We start from the raw sequence: 17,248 nt of genomic DNA, 5'->3' as shown, positions 1-17,248 counted from the left end.
AGATCGAGGGACAGCCTACTATAGTCTTCAGGCCAAATATGGCTTACTGTCTGTTTTTGTAAATGAAGTCTCTCTGGAGCAGAGTGACACCCATTTGCTTGTATATTATCTATAGCTGCTTTTGTGCTCTAAAGGCAGAGTTGGCTAGTTGGAAACGACTGTATGGCTCATGAGGATGACAATATTTGCTATCTGGTCTCTTACAAATTTTACCAACCCCTGCATTAGGTCCCCTTCCCACAAATATGATCCAAGTTATGAACCCTATTCTTGAAAACCATAAAGCTATCATGGGGGGTAGCAGCATTCAAATGCCTGCTAGCTTCAGAATCAGGGCCTGATAATTAGAAAGGCCATTATCTTCTGCAGGATTACTATATCGACCGCTGGGTCCCCTGCGAAGGTAGATGGCAATTTTTAGGTGGTATACAGCATCAGTGGTGTCTGTCACTTACCCTGAAAATTTAACGTGTCTCACAGCCATAAAAAGCCTGGGGTCACTGGGAGGGGGCATGCATAATGCCACAGGACTGCAATACACAGAGGGAAGCTGAAAGCAAAAGAAAAGAAGAGGTTAAGTGAAGGGGCAAATGGTGATGCTTCAAAAGCAACATAGACACACGAGCCTTTGGTATCCCTCATTTACACACCACATTTATCTTCAGTATACAATCACATATCTAAGCATCTATTTTATCCTTTGCCTTCTAGAATCGGCATTCGACCTAGCTCACAATCTGAATTACAGGAGGAGGATGCAAAATGTTATGTAGGTGAGTAAACCTGTCACTCTTGAAGGCAATGACATCCACTTAGGAAGTTAATTTCCTTTATCTTCCATACCGTAATTTCTATTTCTTTTCTTTTCTTTTTTCTGAGACAGGGTCTCGCTCTGTCATCCAGGCTGGAGTGCAGTGGCACATTCAGGGCTCACTGCAGCCTCAACTTCCCAGACTCAAGTGCTCCCAAGTAACTTGAACTACAGGTGTGCACCACCATGCCCAAATAATTTTGGAATTTTAGTAGATAGGCTAAATTTTAGTAGGCCGGCTAGTCTCAAACTCCTGAGCTCAAGTGATACTCCTGCCTCAGCCTACAAAGTGCTGCAATTACAGGTGTGTGCCACTCCCAGTAAATTTTCTTTCTTTCTATTGTTTTTTTTTCCAGATAGAGTCTTGCTCTATCGCCAAGGCTAGAGGAGTGCAGTGGCACAATCTCGGCTCACTGCAACCTCCACCTCCCAGGTTCAAGAGATTCTCCTGCCACAGCCTCCCGAGTAGCTGGGATTACAGGTGTCCACCATCATGTCTGGCTAATTTTTGTACTTTTAGTAGAGACAGGGTTTCACCATGTTGGCCAGGCTGGTCTCAAACTCGTGACCTCAAATGATCCACTCGTCTTGGCCTCCCAAAGTGTTGGGATTACAGGCATGAGCCACCATGCTTGGCTTATAATTTCTTATTTCTGAAGATAAATTCTCATAATTACAGTGCTAACACATCCTGAGAAATAAGAAAAAGACGATCCATAGGTCCAAATGATAATTTTGCTATGAGTTTTGATCTTTCAGCCTGTCTCAATGCACCCAGTAGAAGAGACAGGAGGAAATAAGTACATACATGGACACAGGCACCCCGCTAGCAAAACATACAAGCTCTCTCCTGCCAGCCAAACAGAAAATCTTACTTGCCACAGTTAGCAACTCTTTTTTTTCAGTTGCATTTCAAATGCAGAAGGAGATTGTGACACAGCCTTCTCATGGAAACAGTCACTCTGTTCATGTGCTGAGACTGCAAAGCCTTCATCGCTTGGTTAGGTTATTAGTAGAATATTTACCAAATCCAATTCCAAGTAAGTTGAAGTTGCTGACAGATAAGTCAACTCATCCTCAAGCACTTTCAGAAAGTTTTTGTGAATAGCTGTCAGTAGCAAGGTTTCACATGCCAGGTCTTTTTTGCATAGATCCTTGAGATAATAATGCCATGTATATGGCCCTCAAGATTAAATAAAGGACTCTCACTAATACAGAAAAAAATGGAACTACAGAATGGGTAGAAAGCCTGAGCTTTCGGGGCACGTACATGTGTGTCTGTGTGCAGTGTTCTCTTTCAATAGTAAATTCAGGCAACACTTTGTGAATTTACATGTTTTTAACCTACTCAGATGGAGAAGTTGAAACTAAAAAGGAGATGCATGAAGTTTTACGATTTGAATAGTCACCTGTCTCCGGAAACTATGTGGGTTGTCTGCCTACCAGAACTCAGAAGAGAGTTAAGAGATGGTGTTCCCAGTGGGTGTCTCTTCTAGATATGAGATAAACTCAGGCCAGATTTGTCCACACTATGTTTTCTAGGTATCTGGTGTCTACTGTGCATGAACTGCCAAATATATCATGACTTCAGAATCTTCATTCTTATGTGAGTTTAATGTACTGTGTGGGCATTTTCCCTCTTGAGCAAGGGAGCTTAAGAGTATGATAAGAACGCATCAAAAATGTTTTTAAGATAATTTCAGTTGGTAAAGGCTGTAATCGTTCAAACTTAATTGGTGAACTCATTAATGAGCAACTGCCACTAAAAGAAAGACGACCATTGTCATCGACTTATCAGAGCAATGAGATAATGAAGTTAATTATATTGTTTTCAATGGATTTACACTGGCTGCCTTTTAGATTCTACATTTCCAAACATTTGTTCTGACACCCCATGTGTTTGGTCTCTTAACGAAAAACTATGAGCTGTGGACTCCTTAAGGAAAAGTCGGCAGATCACAGCCTCACGTCAGGGCAATGCAATTGGAAAACTTTTCTCCCCTTTATTATCTACTTGTAAAATGTTATAAGCCTGTAAACTAGTTAATTTATGAGCCGTGTTAATAATTTGCTCACACTCGATCGCAGGTTTGGCAAACACAGTTTCCAAGGGATGTGGGAGGATAATTTGTAGGTCCGGCTTCTCTCCTAAGGGGACACTAACTAATTTGACACAGTAACATGACATTGATGGCAGGGCACACTAATGACCATTCTCCAAGACGGGGCTGTCAGCCTGTCGTTCCAGTGAGAAGCCGGTCTGCTTTCACGGCTGCTCAGGACTGGATGCTCAACTAATTACTCAGACAGCGACATTAATGAGAGCCCTCATGTTTATTTTCAACATACTAACCAGCGCTTAGCTTCCATTTGTCTGATATGGTCACTGATTAAAATGTGTTTCATGAATAGTAAATTTGAACTCTAATGTAACAAAGAAGCACCGGAGAAAAATAAGGAACAGCTGACTGGAAAACCAACCTGGTCCATGCAACTTGTTTTCTGCCTCATATATTGTCAAGGACAAAGTGACAGGCAGTGGGAAATGCCATGGAGTACCAAGAACAGTGAGAGGAGTATTTTTAATTACACATGTCTGTAGACCAGTCTGACTTTTGACCAAGGCCCCTGGATCACAATACGGCCAAGAGCAGCTTCCATCTCAAACAAACATCACTAACTGTATGATACTGAATGAAAATTTGTGTTTTATTATTTATTCGTTTATTTATTTATTTTTGAGATGGAGTCTCGCTGTCACCAGGCTGGAGTGCAGTGGTGTGATCTCGGCTCACTGCAACCTCCACCTCCCAGGTTCAAGCGATTCTCCTGCCTCAACCTCCCAAGCACCTGGGATTACAGGTGCCCACCACAATGCCTGGCTAATTTTTCGTATTTTTAGTAGAGGCGGGGTTTCGTCGTGTTAGCCAGGATGGTGTGGATCTCCTGAACTTGTGATCCACCTGCCTCAGCCTCCCAAAGTGCCAGGATTACAGGCATGAGTCACCATACCCAGCCCTATTGTTTACTTTTTTGAGACAGGGTCTCACTCTGTTGCTCAGGCTTTGCAGCCTCAACCTCCCAAGCTCAAGCCATCCTCCCACCTCAGGCCTCCCAGGTAGCTGAGACTACAGGCAGGTGTCATTATGTTGGGCTAATTTTTGTAGAGACAGTGTTTCACCGTGCTGCCAGGCTGGTCTCAAACTCCTGGACTCAAGCAATCCGCCTGCCTTTGTCTCCCAAAGTGCTGGGACTACAGGCATGAGCCACCATGCCTGGCCTGGATGAATATATTTAAAGTTAGTTTTTTCCAGGAAATGACCAAAATTTGCTTATATGTGTTTTTTGAACCTTACAAAAGTTTGATCTTTGATTTGTCTATAATATGATCTTCACAAACATTAATAAATGCTGTTGTATTTTTTTGAAAACTACTGTAAAACTATACTGCTGAGGGTGTTTTAAAAAGTGTTTTTTAATATCCTCTTTGATGTCTTGTTTCTAATCTACTAAACCTTGCAATCAAGTTCTTTGTACTTTAAATTAAATTTCTATTTTAGTATGATAAATTTTGTCCTTCATTTTAGGGTGATTATAATCCTAAAATATTCATATAATCATGATTTAAAATGAATAACTTCCAAAAAAAGGTGGGCTTAGATCTATTAAAGGTGTTAAAAAATTGAAAATGCTTCTGATATAGTTCATTGTAAAATGTGCAATTCGAAATAAATAACAGTGGTAGTATTTCAACAGATGTTCTATCTGCCATCACGGATAAAGAATTCTACTCAATATTGTGTACAACTTCTGATTTTATAAAATAGCAAAATAAATATGAGTTCATGTAGATCACTTTGGGAAGGAAAATGTCATTGCATGCAACACTTCTTAAGTATGTATTCCTAAACTTACTCACTCTGAGATAGATCTGTAATTTTAGAACGCCAAAATGCCTAAATGGCACACAACATGTGGGAAGCAGATTCAGAGTGCAGGCTAATTTTTAAAATATATTTAAACAAGTATGTAGATAAATTGTTCCAAACCAGCATGACTGTCTCTGAATGCTGCCCTTCCCAGGGGACTTGTTGGAGACAGGTTCTCAGATTATCAGCACCTCTGGGCAGTTTATGTATGGTAAGCATTTGTCCTCCGTAATAATACAAGAAAATGTGGTCAGTGTGTGGCAGAGACTGGCTAAACGTTCATCAAATCCATTTCTTTCTCCTGAACACACAGCTGGAATGCATTTCCCAGCATCCCTTGTAGTTAGGTGGGGCCTGATGACTGAGTTCTAACCAAACAGATGGAAGTGGGTATACACTACTTTCATTCAGATCCTGAAGCCTCTGGAACCATGCTTAATGACTGCTTTCTTCCCTGGACTGTGGGCCCAGAGATCCAGTGAAGAACTCCTACTTCCTGGGGATAGTGGAGTCACTGGATGGAATTTGCCTGGGTCCCTGAAAGACCACATGGAGCAGAGCCACCACCACTCCTGTCCCCCTCAACCAGCACTAGACTGTGAGGTACTCATGAATTAAACTGCACTGAGTTAAGCTCCCGAGCAGCTGGGACTACAGGCGCGTGCCACCACGCCCGGCTAATTTCAAAAATTTCAAATTTTGGAATGTTGGTTACAGCTGCTAGTATCTCTTACCCAAATACACGGATCTTTCCAATTTCTCCCTGGCTTTTACTTGGGTCTCCAGGTAACCGTAAGTACGCAGAAGCTGTGTCAATTTGGAAAATTTTCTGAAAATATTTCATAGTTGTGACTATTTGCTCCTCTAACACAGCTAAGGGTAGTAAAAGGAAAGGGAACCAACAGCTAATGTATTTCCAAAATGTGTCAGGCAGGGCTTTCCTTACCTAACCTTCACGTAGCCCAGTAAGGAAGTTTGATTCCGTTTTACAGATGAGAATACTGAGCTTCTAAGAAGTGAAATAAAACCAAATGCCACAGAATATTGATCCAGTTGACAGTTTCCTAGTTGAATGCCTTTTATTGTTGTTGCTGAATTGGCTTTTAATATCCAAACTTTACAGAAAATACAGGTTTTATTTATTTCTAAATAAAACAGTTTTGTCTGCTGCTATTATAAAATAAAAAATCCTATCACAGCCTTCAAATTTAATGTAACATTTTTAATGAAATGGGTGAAGGTTAAGCGTCACACTGCAGTACAATTGGTAGAATATCAGAAACTTCCCTAGAGGTTTTGAAAACCCAGCCACAAAAGTGATGTGTCTCAGACGTTCTTCATAATTAAAAAAGAAGTCACATTTCAAACAAAACAAATGCATGTTGAGATCATATTAATTGTTGAGTAACTAATGTTTTAAACATTTTTACATCCTTAACATGATAGCTGTGTACACATAAGACAAGTTCCTATCTTTTAGTCATATTTTAGAAAAGAGTTGGTAAACTTTTTGTGTAAAGGAACACTTAGTGGATATTTTAGACTTTGGTGCCACAAGTTCTCTATTGCAACTACTCAGGTATTATAGTAGAAAAGTAATCATATGTAAACAAGTGGGTGTTGTTGTGTTCTAGCAAAACTTTATTTACACAAACTGGCAGTGGGCTGGATTTGCCAACTTCTGCTTCAGAACATTGATTGGGGGTTTTGCACATTGACACATAACACATTAAAATTTGTCCTACGTAAAATAATGGGAAATAGACTCTGGGCAGCATTTTCACTCAGGATATCTGACTGCCAGGGATGGACTACTGATGGTAAGGGTAATTGCCTTAATTTGCCAAAGGGTTAAGAGATGAGTGCTGGCAGGCTCAGCTTCCACTCACTCACCCCATGCCTGGTTCTTTCCCCTAAGTCATGCCACCTTTCCAAGGGCCCATGCGCCCACATAGAGAGCTTACTGGAATCCCGGGCCATTCCGAACAAAAATCCAAGGAATACTTGCAACAACCAAAAAAGAAAAAGCTGAAACTTTTTCTCATCGATACAGTCAAGCCCCTGTGTTAAGAGAGTGTAGGTAACAGTCACCTTAAAGTGACTTTATGTTGGACCTTTTTTAAAAAAGCAAAATAAACAACAGGTAGATTTTAGATGTCACTGGAAGAGAGAGACAGAAATGACATCTGCTAAAAGTTTCAAAATCAGGCATGAAGTTTCCCTAAATTAGAAGCAAACTGCTTTCTTGGATTTAAAGGACGTTCCAGCCGGGCACGGTAGCAAGCACACCTGTAATCCCAGCACTCTGGGAGGCTGAGGCGGGCGAATCACAAGGTCAAGAGATGGAGACCAGCCTGGCCAACATGGTGAAACCCCGTCTGTACTAAAAATACAAAAACTAGCCGGGCGAGGTGGCGGGCGCCTGTAGTCCCAGCTACTACGGAGGCTGAGGCAGGAGAATTGCTTGAACCTGGAAGGCAGAGGTTGCAGTGAGCCGAGATCATGCCACTGCACTCCAGCCTGGCGACAGAACAAGACTCCGTTTCAAAATAAAAGAAAAAGAAAATAAACATAGCATTGGCCCATTCATTTATTTATTGTCTTTTCAAGTCAGGGTCTTGCTGAGTTGCCCAGACTAGAGTACACTGGTGCCATCCTCCCACCTCAGCCTCCCGAGTAGCTGGGACCACAGGCACAAGCCACCATGCACAGCGAATTTATTTGCTTATTTTTGTAGAAATGGTGTCTCTCTATGTTGCCCACGCTGGTCTTGAACTCCTGTCCACAAGTGACCCTCCTGCCTCGGCCTCCCAGCGCTTTGGGAGAATCACGTGAGCCCAGTAGGTCGAGGCTGCAGCGAGCTATGATTGAGCCACTGCTCTATAGCCTGGGCAACAGAGTGAGTCCTGAGACTGTATTTCCAAATACACAGTCAGATCTGGGGACCAGGTGCTCACTTCTGTAATCCCAGCATTTTGGGAGGCTGAAGCGAGAGGACCTCTTGAGCCCAGGAGTTTGAGAGCAGCCTGGGCAACGTGAGGAACCCGTCTCTACAAAAAATTGGCAGGACTTGATGTCGCGCCTGTAGTCCCAGCTACTTGGAAGGCTGAGGTGGGAGGATTGCCTGAACCCAGGAGGTCGAGGCTGCAGTGAGCCAAGATCCCACCACTCTGCTGCCGTCTGGGCAACTCCTGTCTCACAGAGAGAAAGAGAAAAGATCTGGAACANGTTTACGCCATTCTCCTGCCTCAGCCTCCTGAGTAGCTGGGACTACGGGCGCCCGCCACCTCGCCCGGCTAGTTTTTGTATTTTTAGTAGAGATGGGCGTTCCCTGTGTTAGCCAGGATGGTCTAGATCTCCTGACCTCGTGATCCGCCTGCCTCAGCCTCCCAAAGTGCTGGGATTACAGGCGTGAGCCACTGTGCCTGGTCATAAGACGTTCTGTCTTAACCAATTTCAGGGTAGGAGCTACGTGTCCAGTGATAGAATATGCCAGAAACAATGAGTCAAATGTATTATTCCCCCATTATTCTCTCAAGGATGTACAATTATTTTAACAATGACTTGGTCTGCTGTTTTTTCGTTTTGGATGGCAAAGCTCAGAGACATACATACAGAGAAAATTTTTTTTTTTTAAATCTCATTTCCCTATTAATGATTTGTTGTAACAGTTAAGTGTAAAAGATGATGTGAGACATAAAATGAGTAAATTTTATGAATCTGGCTTATCTTAAATGTCTATCAAAACAGAACAAAAGCAGTAAATGATAATCCAGTCTGACAAAGGAATATTTTGTAGGTTGTAGTCATTAAAAATGGGGAAATGTGTGCAAATGCTTGTTACAATGTGACATAAAATAAGCAAGATAGGAAAACTGTATCTACAGTAATTCTCAGCTGTATAAAAATATATGCCAATGAAGAACAGAAAAAAATAAAATTCACAGTATATGCCCAAGATAAATGGGATTAAGGTTAGGATTTTTCTTTAGAATTTTTTGTATTCTCTAGATTTTCCAAAACAAAGTAATATCCAAAATAACTGTTACACAATTTGAAACAATGGTTTCGACTTTAAAAAAGGAAGAAACATTTTGCACATTTCTACTCATTTATTAATGGCTTTTGACTGTCTTGTTTCCAGACTAGAAGTGTCTTGAGAGCAGAGATTCATTGGTGTTACTTCTCATGCCCCAAACACAATGTTTATGGCATCTTATGCACTCAATTAACATTCCTTGAAGCAACTGAATAGACCACCTTACTTTTTTTTTTTTTTTTTTTTTTTTTTGAGACGGAGTTTCGCTCTATCGCCCAGGCTGGAGTGCAGTGGCCAGATCTCAGCTCACTACAAGCTCTGCCTCCCGGGTTCACGCCATTCTCCTGCCTCAGCCTCCCAAGTAGCTGGGACTACAGGCGCCCGCCACCTTGCCCAGCTAGTTTTTTTTTTTTGTACTTTTTAGTAGAGACGGGGTTTCACCATATTAACCAGGATGGTCTCGATCTCCTGACCTCGTGATCCGCCCGTCTCGGCCTCCCAAAGTGCTGGGATTACAGGCTTGAGCCACCGCGCCCGGCCAACTTTTTAAAAGTCCTCTTAATGAGATTCCCTAAATAAATTAAATTTTTATACTTCAAGCCTTTACAAGAAATTAAATAATTTTGTTTAAAGAGGTTGATTGCTTGCGGATTATGGCTGTAAATAAATTGCTTGATGTAAAATTATACTTTCTCCTCTTCCCTTTTTCCATGATGGCACACAATAATTTGTCTTTTAATAACCTCAAACAATTCTGAGTCATTTGCTCATTAAAAACAAAATACATCTTGATCACGAAGCTTGGCATTTCATAAATATTTACCCCAAATGCACTGCCTGCTTTGAAGCTGGGATGGTAAGCTCCTGATTGACAAGCAACTTCTGTGCAGAAGGAGGGAGGAGACCTCTCCTGTCAGCTGGGAGAAAGGCACCACACTGCCTTTGCACCTCCTCTCTCCTGCGGAGGCTCCTTCCCCACAGCCAAAAAACCCACAATAAATGTGATCATCACTTATCAGTGTCTCTCTCACATACATATACACACTCCCTCTCTCTCACTTTGCATTCACTCCCTGTTTGCATTCTCTCAATGGCTTCCCAGTAGTGTCGGGACAGTGACCAACAGCATTCCCATAGTTTACAAGGTCCTGTATGACCCCTGTTGACCTCTCTGGCCTCCCGCTTAACTACATATCTCCACTACAAGCTTCTCACTGAGTCTTCATACTGAGCTGGAAGGACGGCAGGGAGGGATATTGAAGATTAGATAAAAGTTTTCAGCTCCTATCCTGAGAACAACGATGGTGAGCAAGACAGTGGGGAAAACAAGATATCTTTCCCTAAGAAAATCCAAAAACAACAATAAAGAACAGTGTACCATAAACACTCTATTGTATGTTTTCCTCCATGAAATATATCATGGATCATTTTTCATATCCTTTTCTGGATGAAAATACGCGACATAAGTAAACAGAAAATTCAAATCTTAAAAGCAACTTCAATTTTCTCCTTAAGAAATAAGAATTTGACCACCCGGCCTTTCCAAGACCATAATGATGGCTAGTGGTAATGGACTACTTAGTCCTCTGCAATACCACCAAACTTTTTCCCAGAGTTGTCAACTCCAGGAGCAGAAGAAAAAAATAATGCCAACCATAGAACACAAGCAGATATTGTCCTGTGAGAGCCGATCTGTGTGGATTCACGCTTGTTCACCACTTAGGGTTGAATATTTCATTTGATGACGTAAGGACTGCATGCCACAACTGGACCCTCAACAAATTACCCTGGTGAATCCCACAGAGGAAGATAGGCTCTTAGTTGGGACTTATTTATTTTTTAATTTTTATTTTTTATTTATTTATTTTTTTTGAGATGGAGATTCACTCTGTTGCCCAGGCTGGAGTACAATGGTGTAATCTCGGCTCACTGCAAACTCTGCTCTCAGGTTCAAAGGATTCTCCTGCCTCAGCCTCCTGAGTAGCTGGGATAACAGGCGTGTGACACGATGCCCGGCTAATTTTTGTATTTTTAGTAGAGATGGGGTTTCACCATGTTGGCCAGGCTGGTCTCGAACTTCCTGACCGCACACGATCTGCCTGCTTTGGCCTCCCAAAGTGCTGGGATTACAGGCACGAGCCACCATGCCTGGCCTTAGTTAGGATTTAAATGAAAGACATCCTCTTCATGACATGCAAAAGTTAAGAACCACTGCAGGTCATCACTCTCATTAGTCTCTGGGTAAAAAACGGGGTACTGATATATGAACAGGCTATAAAAATAGGAGGTGTGCTTTATTTTGATCAAACCTCAGTAGCTAAAACCAAAATAATCATTTGTTTGGGACTGTCACATGACAACTAATTTCACTGTACTATATTCATCCTGGGTACACAGGAAGATGACATTTCCAATTCCAATCCCAGTTTCACTGGCATTTATACATCTCAGGACCATGTGACTGATTTCTGGTCAATGGGATGTGAGCAGTAGCAAGGGGCACCACTTCCAAGCCCATGATGGCAGGTCAACTGCACTCCCTGTTCTTCTTCCCCACCAACTGCTGAGACCCCACAGCAAGAGTAAGATGGAGGAGGTTCAACAGACATGAAGGGAAGACAACATATACCTTATTATGGAAAGTTACCAAAATCTGTGTGTTAGTCACAGCAGCTAACACACTGTAAGTGTATACCACATTAGAATCTGCCTCAAAGAAATACTTATTTCTGGCTTTGTCTCTACTTCTCCCATCTTGACCCCAGGGGAGCATGTCTTTTTTTTTTTTTTTGAAACGGAGTCTCGCTCTGTTGCCCGGGCTGGAGTACAATGGCACGATCTCAGCTCACTGCAACCTCTGCCTCCTGGGTTCAAGCAATTCTCCTGCCTCCGCCTCCTGAGTATCTGGGATTACAGGCATGCACCACCATGCCCAGCTAATTTTTGTATTTTTAGTAGAGACAGGGTTTCACCATGTTGGTCAGGCTGGTCTCAAACTCCTAACCTTGTGATCTGCCTGCCTCAGTCTCCCAAAGTGCTGGGATTACAAGCATGAGCCACCACGACCGGCAGGGACCATGTCTTAATATCTGGTGTAACCTCCTTTTAGGAAGAACCCACCACTATGTCTTCCAAAGATCGACCATAGAGTGTAATCAACTCAGAGGGAAAGCATCCACGAAACAGCTACTTTCTCAGTACCACCACATGCCAGACCATTGTATTTGAAGCGCAATATAGCTTGAACTTGAGACAAATGAGGTTTCAGACCTCCTGGAGCCCACAGACTACCAGGAAACACCAACAAAAGCACATGGGAATGATTAACACACAGATGTAACCTAAGCACAAGGGGTCAGAAAAGATTTCGTGGAAGAAATGACCTGCAAGCCATTAAATTAGAAGTTGGTGGGTGTTAGCCAGGTAGAGAGTACTGGGTGGAGGGTGAGGGAAATGATCCTAGGATTTTCTGACAGCGCTGTTGGCCAAAGCAGATAGGAGCAAGCATAAATACCAGGCCTGAAAATAATCAATCTTCTGCCTTCTTCCATGACACTAAAAACATAACTTGGGAGTGCCAGGACTTCCAAAACCAAAACAAGGCCAAATAGATTGAGTAATACAGAAATAAAAGAATGCTATTACACTCTGCTAAGTGTCTCAATGGTGTAACTTAAGACAAAAACACTTGTTTTTCTACCAGTGACAGGGAGAAAGGGGTGAGTTATTCATACTGACACTGTTTTTCTAAATTATCTGAGAAAATAGTAGCACGAGAAACGAGGTCGTCTGAGTTCACACACCATAGCACTTGTCCTTAAACATCCACCCAACTCCTCCTTTAGAAATATCATAATTATCCTTAAAAAAACAAAGTTAGTTTTGTTTATTCTTTCACTCCATAAACACTTGAGGAAAGGGCACTAGAACAGAGTCACAAGACCCAGGTTCTGATCGGCACTGGGGCACCACTTAGCTATGGCCCTTTACGGTGTCTGTCTTATCTTCCCATGAGACTAGTGCATTTGTAGTAAGTCCCAAGTCTTTTCTCCCAGTCTTCCACAAACACCGTATAACCGGCTTCTCAAACTTGCATGCTCATCAGAATCACCTGGAGGTCTTGTTACAAGCAGACTGCTAGGTCCCAACCTGAGAGTTTTGTTTTGTTTTGTTTTGTTTGTGTGTGAGATGGAATCTTGCTCTGTGGTCCTGGTTCAATGCAGTGGCACGATCTCAGCTCACTGCAACCTCCGCCTCCCAGGTTCACACCGTTCTCCTGCCTCAGCCTCCCGAGTAGCTGGGACTACAGGCCCCCGCCACCACACCTGGCTAATTTTTTGTATTTTTTAGTGGAGACGGAGTTTCACCGTGTTAGCCAGGATGGTCTCGATCTCCTGACCTCGTGATCCACCCACCTCGGTCTCCCAAAGTGCTGGGATTACAGGCGTGAGCCACTGCGCCCGGCCTCCAACCCCAGAGTTTCTGATTCACTATGGCTGCGGTGAGGCCAGAAAACTTCAATTTCTAGCAAGTTCTCAGGTGCTGCTCCCGCCGCTGCTGCTGTTCAGGCACCACACTTGCAAGACTGTGCTCTAAAGCACTGTGCTTCCAACCTTGTATTGGTGTATAGCTGCATCTCACCGCCAGTTAGAAAAGGGTTTTCTCGCTTCACCAGGGCCAGCTGAGTCCGTCTCAGGTGCGGCATCTTCCAGGATTCCTTGCCCAACCTCAGGGAACCAGAATCTCGGCCTCTCCCACAAGGAAGCCTACTCTCAAGAACGCACCTGAAAATGCAATCCATTCCCCAGTCTACACAGTTTGTTGTCACACCTGAATCAGAAGTCACTGCCTCCAATTGCTTTGCATCCATTTCAGAATAAAATCTAGGCTGGGTGCAGAGACTCATGCCTGAAATTCCAGTATTTTGTGAGGCTGAGGCAGGAGGATCGCTTGAAGTCAGGAGCTTCAGATCAGCCTGGGCAACACGGCAAGATCCCATCACTATAAAAAAATTTAAAAAATTACGCAGGCATGGTGGCACACCCACTTGTGGTCCTAGCTGCTTGGGAGGCTGAGGTGGGAGGATCACCTGAGCCCAGGAGTTTGAGGCTGCGGGGAGCTACAATTGCATCACTGCACTCCAGCCTAGATGGCAGAAAATAAAACCCAGTCCTTCGCCCTGGTATACAGGGTCCTGCTGACCCCCGAACCTCTCCCACACCATCCTCACTCCCCACCTCCTTCTCGAATAACACTTGGAGCCACACACACTGGTCTTTCTGATCCCATGCCACACTCAGCTTATTCCTAACTCTGAGGCTTAGCCCTCTTCATTCTCTGCCTGAAAGGTTCTTCCCCTGGCTCCTTGTACACGAGGAGCATTCTTTCGTCTTTTTTTTTTTTTTTTTTTGAGATGAGTCTTGCTCTGTCACCCAGGCTGGTGTGCAGTGGTGCAATCTCGGCTCACTGCAACCTCCGCCTCCAGGGTTCAAGCGATTCTCCTGCCTCAGCCTCCCAAGTAGCTGGGATTACAAGTGCACACCACCATACCCAGATTTTTCTTTTTTTTTCTTTTTTTGTATTTTTACTGGAGATGGGGTTTCGCCTTGTTAGTCAGGCTGGTCTCGAACTCCTGACCTCAGGTGATCCGCCCGCCTCAGCCTGCCAAAGTGCTGGGATTACAGGCGTGAGCCACTGCACCTGGCTGAAGATCATTCTTTAAGTCTTAAATAGAAAGTGACCTTTTCCAAGAGGCCTTCCCTGGCTAGACAGGCTTTCCCAAGGTCTGTGCTTTCCACTGTATCCTATGTGAACTCCCATTCCATGTATTTATCTTGTTCCTTCGTTTCACTTGCGCTCTCTGCTTCTTTATACTAGAGGACAAACTGCAGGAGAACAGAGCCCTGGTGGAGCTCTCAGAGAGTTTGCCCTCTAGTAGAAATAAGCCGAGAGGGCAAAGGTCTGCTTCCTGCCTTGCTATGCACTCCTCCCCCTGCCACCTAAAGCATAATGACTGTCACACAGCAGGCACTCAGCAGATATGCGTTGAATGGATGAATTACTAAATCTAAATATACCATGCTATCCTTCCATTGAATAAAAAGCTAAGAAAAAAGAAAAACTCACTCGAAGCTATAATGTAACAAGTTATAAATGCCAGAGTGATTTGCAAATGCACATGACAAGATCAGTTACAGAAATGATGCATCTAGGCTTGGAATTCAGGCATCAGAAATTGACGTGGGTTGAGGACTGGAAGAGATTTTCCCTTATACGTCGCAAATGACCTGAGAGGCCCACCCTGCCCTCTACAAGCCATCTCAAATAATGTCAGCAAGGTGGGATCCTTAACTTTTGACTTCTTGAACTTCTTTTTAATGCCACTCACTCCCAGTGCCAGGTGCAAGAAGAAAAGTAGGTACTAAAATTGTCTGTACGCTGAGCTCCTCCACCCTGGACGACTCTGAAAAACCACTTGTAAGTATTCTATGTTAACCACAGTTCGTAATTTTGTCACAGGTGTTTGACTAAAAAGGGGACAAAGCCTTTTAAGATAGTACACCCATATTATGTCATTGTGTATATTCCGGACCACACCTAAAAGCTGACAAAATCTTTTCTTCCTATGCCATGGCAACCAGGAGAGTTAATGCTGCATGATTTTGCTAAGAGCATCCTATATGCTCCAAAATGTTCGCTTTCACAAAAAAACATGTTAAAGTAGAATTTTAACACAACTTGTCATAAAAGCTGACACTAGTACACTGGAGAGGAAACCAAATGACATGAGTTGTACCTGGCAGTTCAACAGAATATAGGATCAATACTCTTTGTAAGGCAGCCAAAGCATTGGTTAGAAGTTCAAGTGAGGAGGATGAAGTGAATGAATATTCAAAGTATACTATACCAAATGATTTTTCTATAGTTATAAAAAAATCATTAAAATGCACTAAGCTTCACAAAAAGCAGCATAGTGAGGTGACACTGGTGCCAATCCTGGTTTGGACATTAATTTACTTCTTTTGTGGCTTTGGAAAAGTCTTGCACTCTCTCTGAAACACATTATCAGGAGAAGGTTTAATGAACTCGATCATCTCAAAGTTTCTTACTAGTTGACATTCTTGTTGAGTCTATGAATGTTTCTGGACACGCATCTTAGGTGGAAAGACACAAAGAAAAGGGTGAACTCACCTCTACCCTGCTAATGATAAAACAAATGGAATGACAACTGTCGTCTTCTAGCAAAGACAAAGGTGTGGGGTGACTATACACTGGGGTTTGTTGAATCTTTTCAAATGAAGTTGTTTCTATATACTGCAGGAGGGTGAGTTGATGTAGTAATTACCTGTTACTCTTGACAAGTAAGGTAATTAATGTAGCAAAATACCACTGCAATGTGTGTAAATTTAGACCACCATAATTAAAGCACCCGTCTGTTCAACAAACTGTTCAATTAAGAAAAAATATTGACGGTGTACGTTTTTTGAAATTAGAAAACGTATGGAATGAATGAATCTCCCTTGGTTGACATCCGTTTCTAGAATGTGTTCTCAGCAGGGTGCATCCATAAAGGGTATATAATGGAGTAACTTCCACTGAAACACAGAAGTATTTTTGTACATCTACTATTAAGACAAGAGTCTCCTGTGGAAGTCTTTTATTTAGAATTTGCATTCTGTAAAACCTACATCTGGGCCATGTGTGGTGGCTCATGCCTGTAATCCCACCACTTTGGGAGGCTGAGGCAGGCAGATCACTTGAGGTCAGGAGCTCGAGGCCAGCCTGGCCAACAAGGTGAAACCCCGTTTGTACTAAAAGTAAAAAAATTAGCTGGGTATGGTGGCGCACACTTGTAATCCCAGCTACTTGGGAGGCTGAGGCAGGAGAATCACTTGAACCTGGGAGACAGAGGTTGCAGTGAGCCAAGAGTGCGCCACTACACTCCAGCCTGGATGACAGAGCAAGACTCTGTCTCAAAAAAAAAAAAAAAAAAAAAAAAAACTACATCTGTCAGAAAATGAATTCTAGGAGTATCTGAACCCCAAAGCTATTGGAGGTAGCAAAAAGGTGAGAAATAATTATTGTGCAAGTATTCAAGTAACTATGCCTGTCCCCAGCGTATCATAACCTGAAAGTACCATTATCTACCTGCCAATTTTAAAGAGCTGGAGACACTGAACACACAATGTGCAAATAAAATACCTGCAAAGCACCTGGTACTTTCTGAACAGATAGGCAATGGTATGAAAGTTGGCTTCACTACTCTTTTATTCTCATTCCTTCCTATATCTACTAGCCATTTCCAGACCCAAATGTTAACATCTTGAACAAGAAGACTGCCTGGCCTTTCACTCTATAGCAAAGTGTATCTCCTTGCTACTCTAGATTTAGATTTTCTAGATTTATTCTAGATTTTCCACTCTAGAAAATCTAGAAAATCTCTAGCCACGTCAAGAGTTAAATGCCCAA

The 17,248-nt window shown here is 42.7% G+C and overlaps 1 protein-coding gene across 5 annotated transcripts in view; it reads right to left on the bottom strand.

Annotated features, from left to right (window-relative positions):
• The window catches only part of FOXP1 (forkhead box P1), a 632,119-nt gene that overhangs the window by 404,965 nt on the left and 209,906 nt on the right, over positions 1–17,248 (bottom strand). For 4 of the 5 annotated variants that reach the window (XM_025374729.1, XM_025374733.1, XM_025374736.1 and 1 more), the window contains exon 4: positions 456–550. The exons of the other annotated variant lie outside the window; for it this stretch is intronic. The gene's annotated coding sequence lies outside the window, so the exon portion shown is untranslated. The remainder of the gene's footprint in view (positions 1–455; positions 551–17,248) is intronic. 5 annotated transcript variants of the gene reach the window in all.

Source organism: Theropithecus gelada, chromosome 2, assembly GCF_003255815.1.
Source record: "Theropithecus gelada isolate Dixy chromosome 2, Tgel_1.0, whole genome shotgun sequence".
NCBI classification, from domain to species: domain Eukaryota; kingdom Metazoa; phylum Chordata; class Mammalia; order Primates; family Cercopithecidae; genus Theropithecus; species Theropithecus gelada.
Note: the sequence above shows the minus strand (reverse complement) of the source record. Positions and strands in the feature narration are given on the sequence as shown.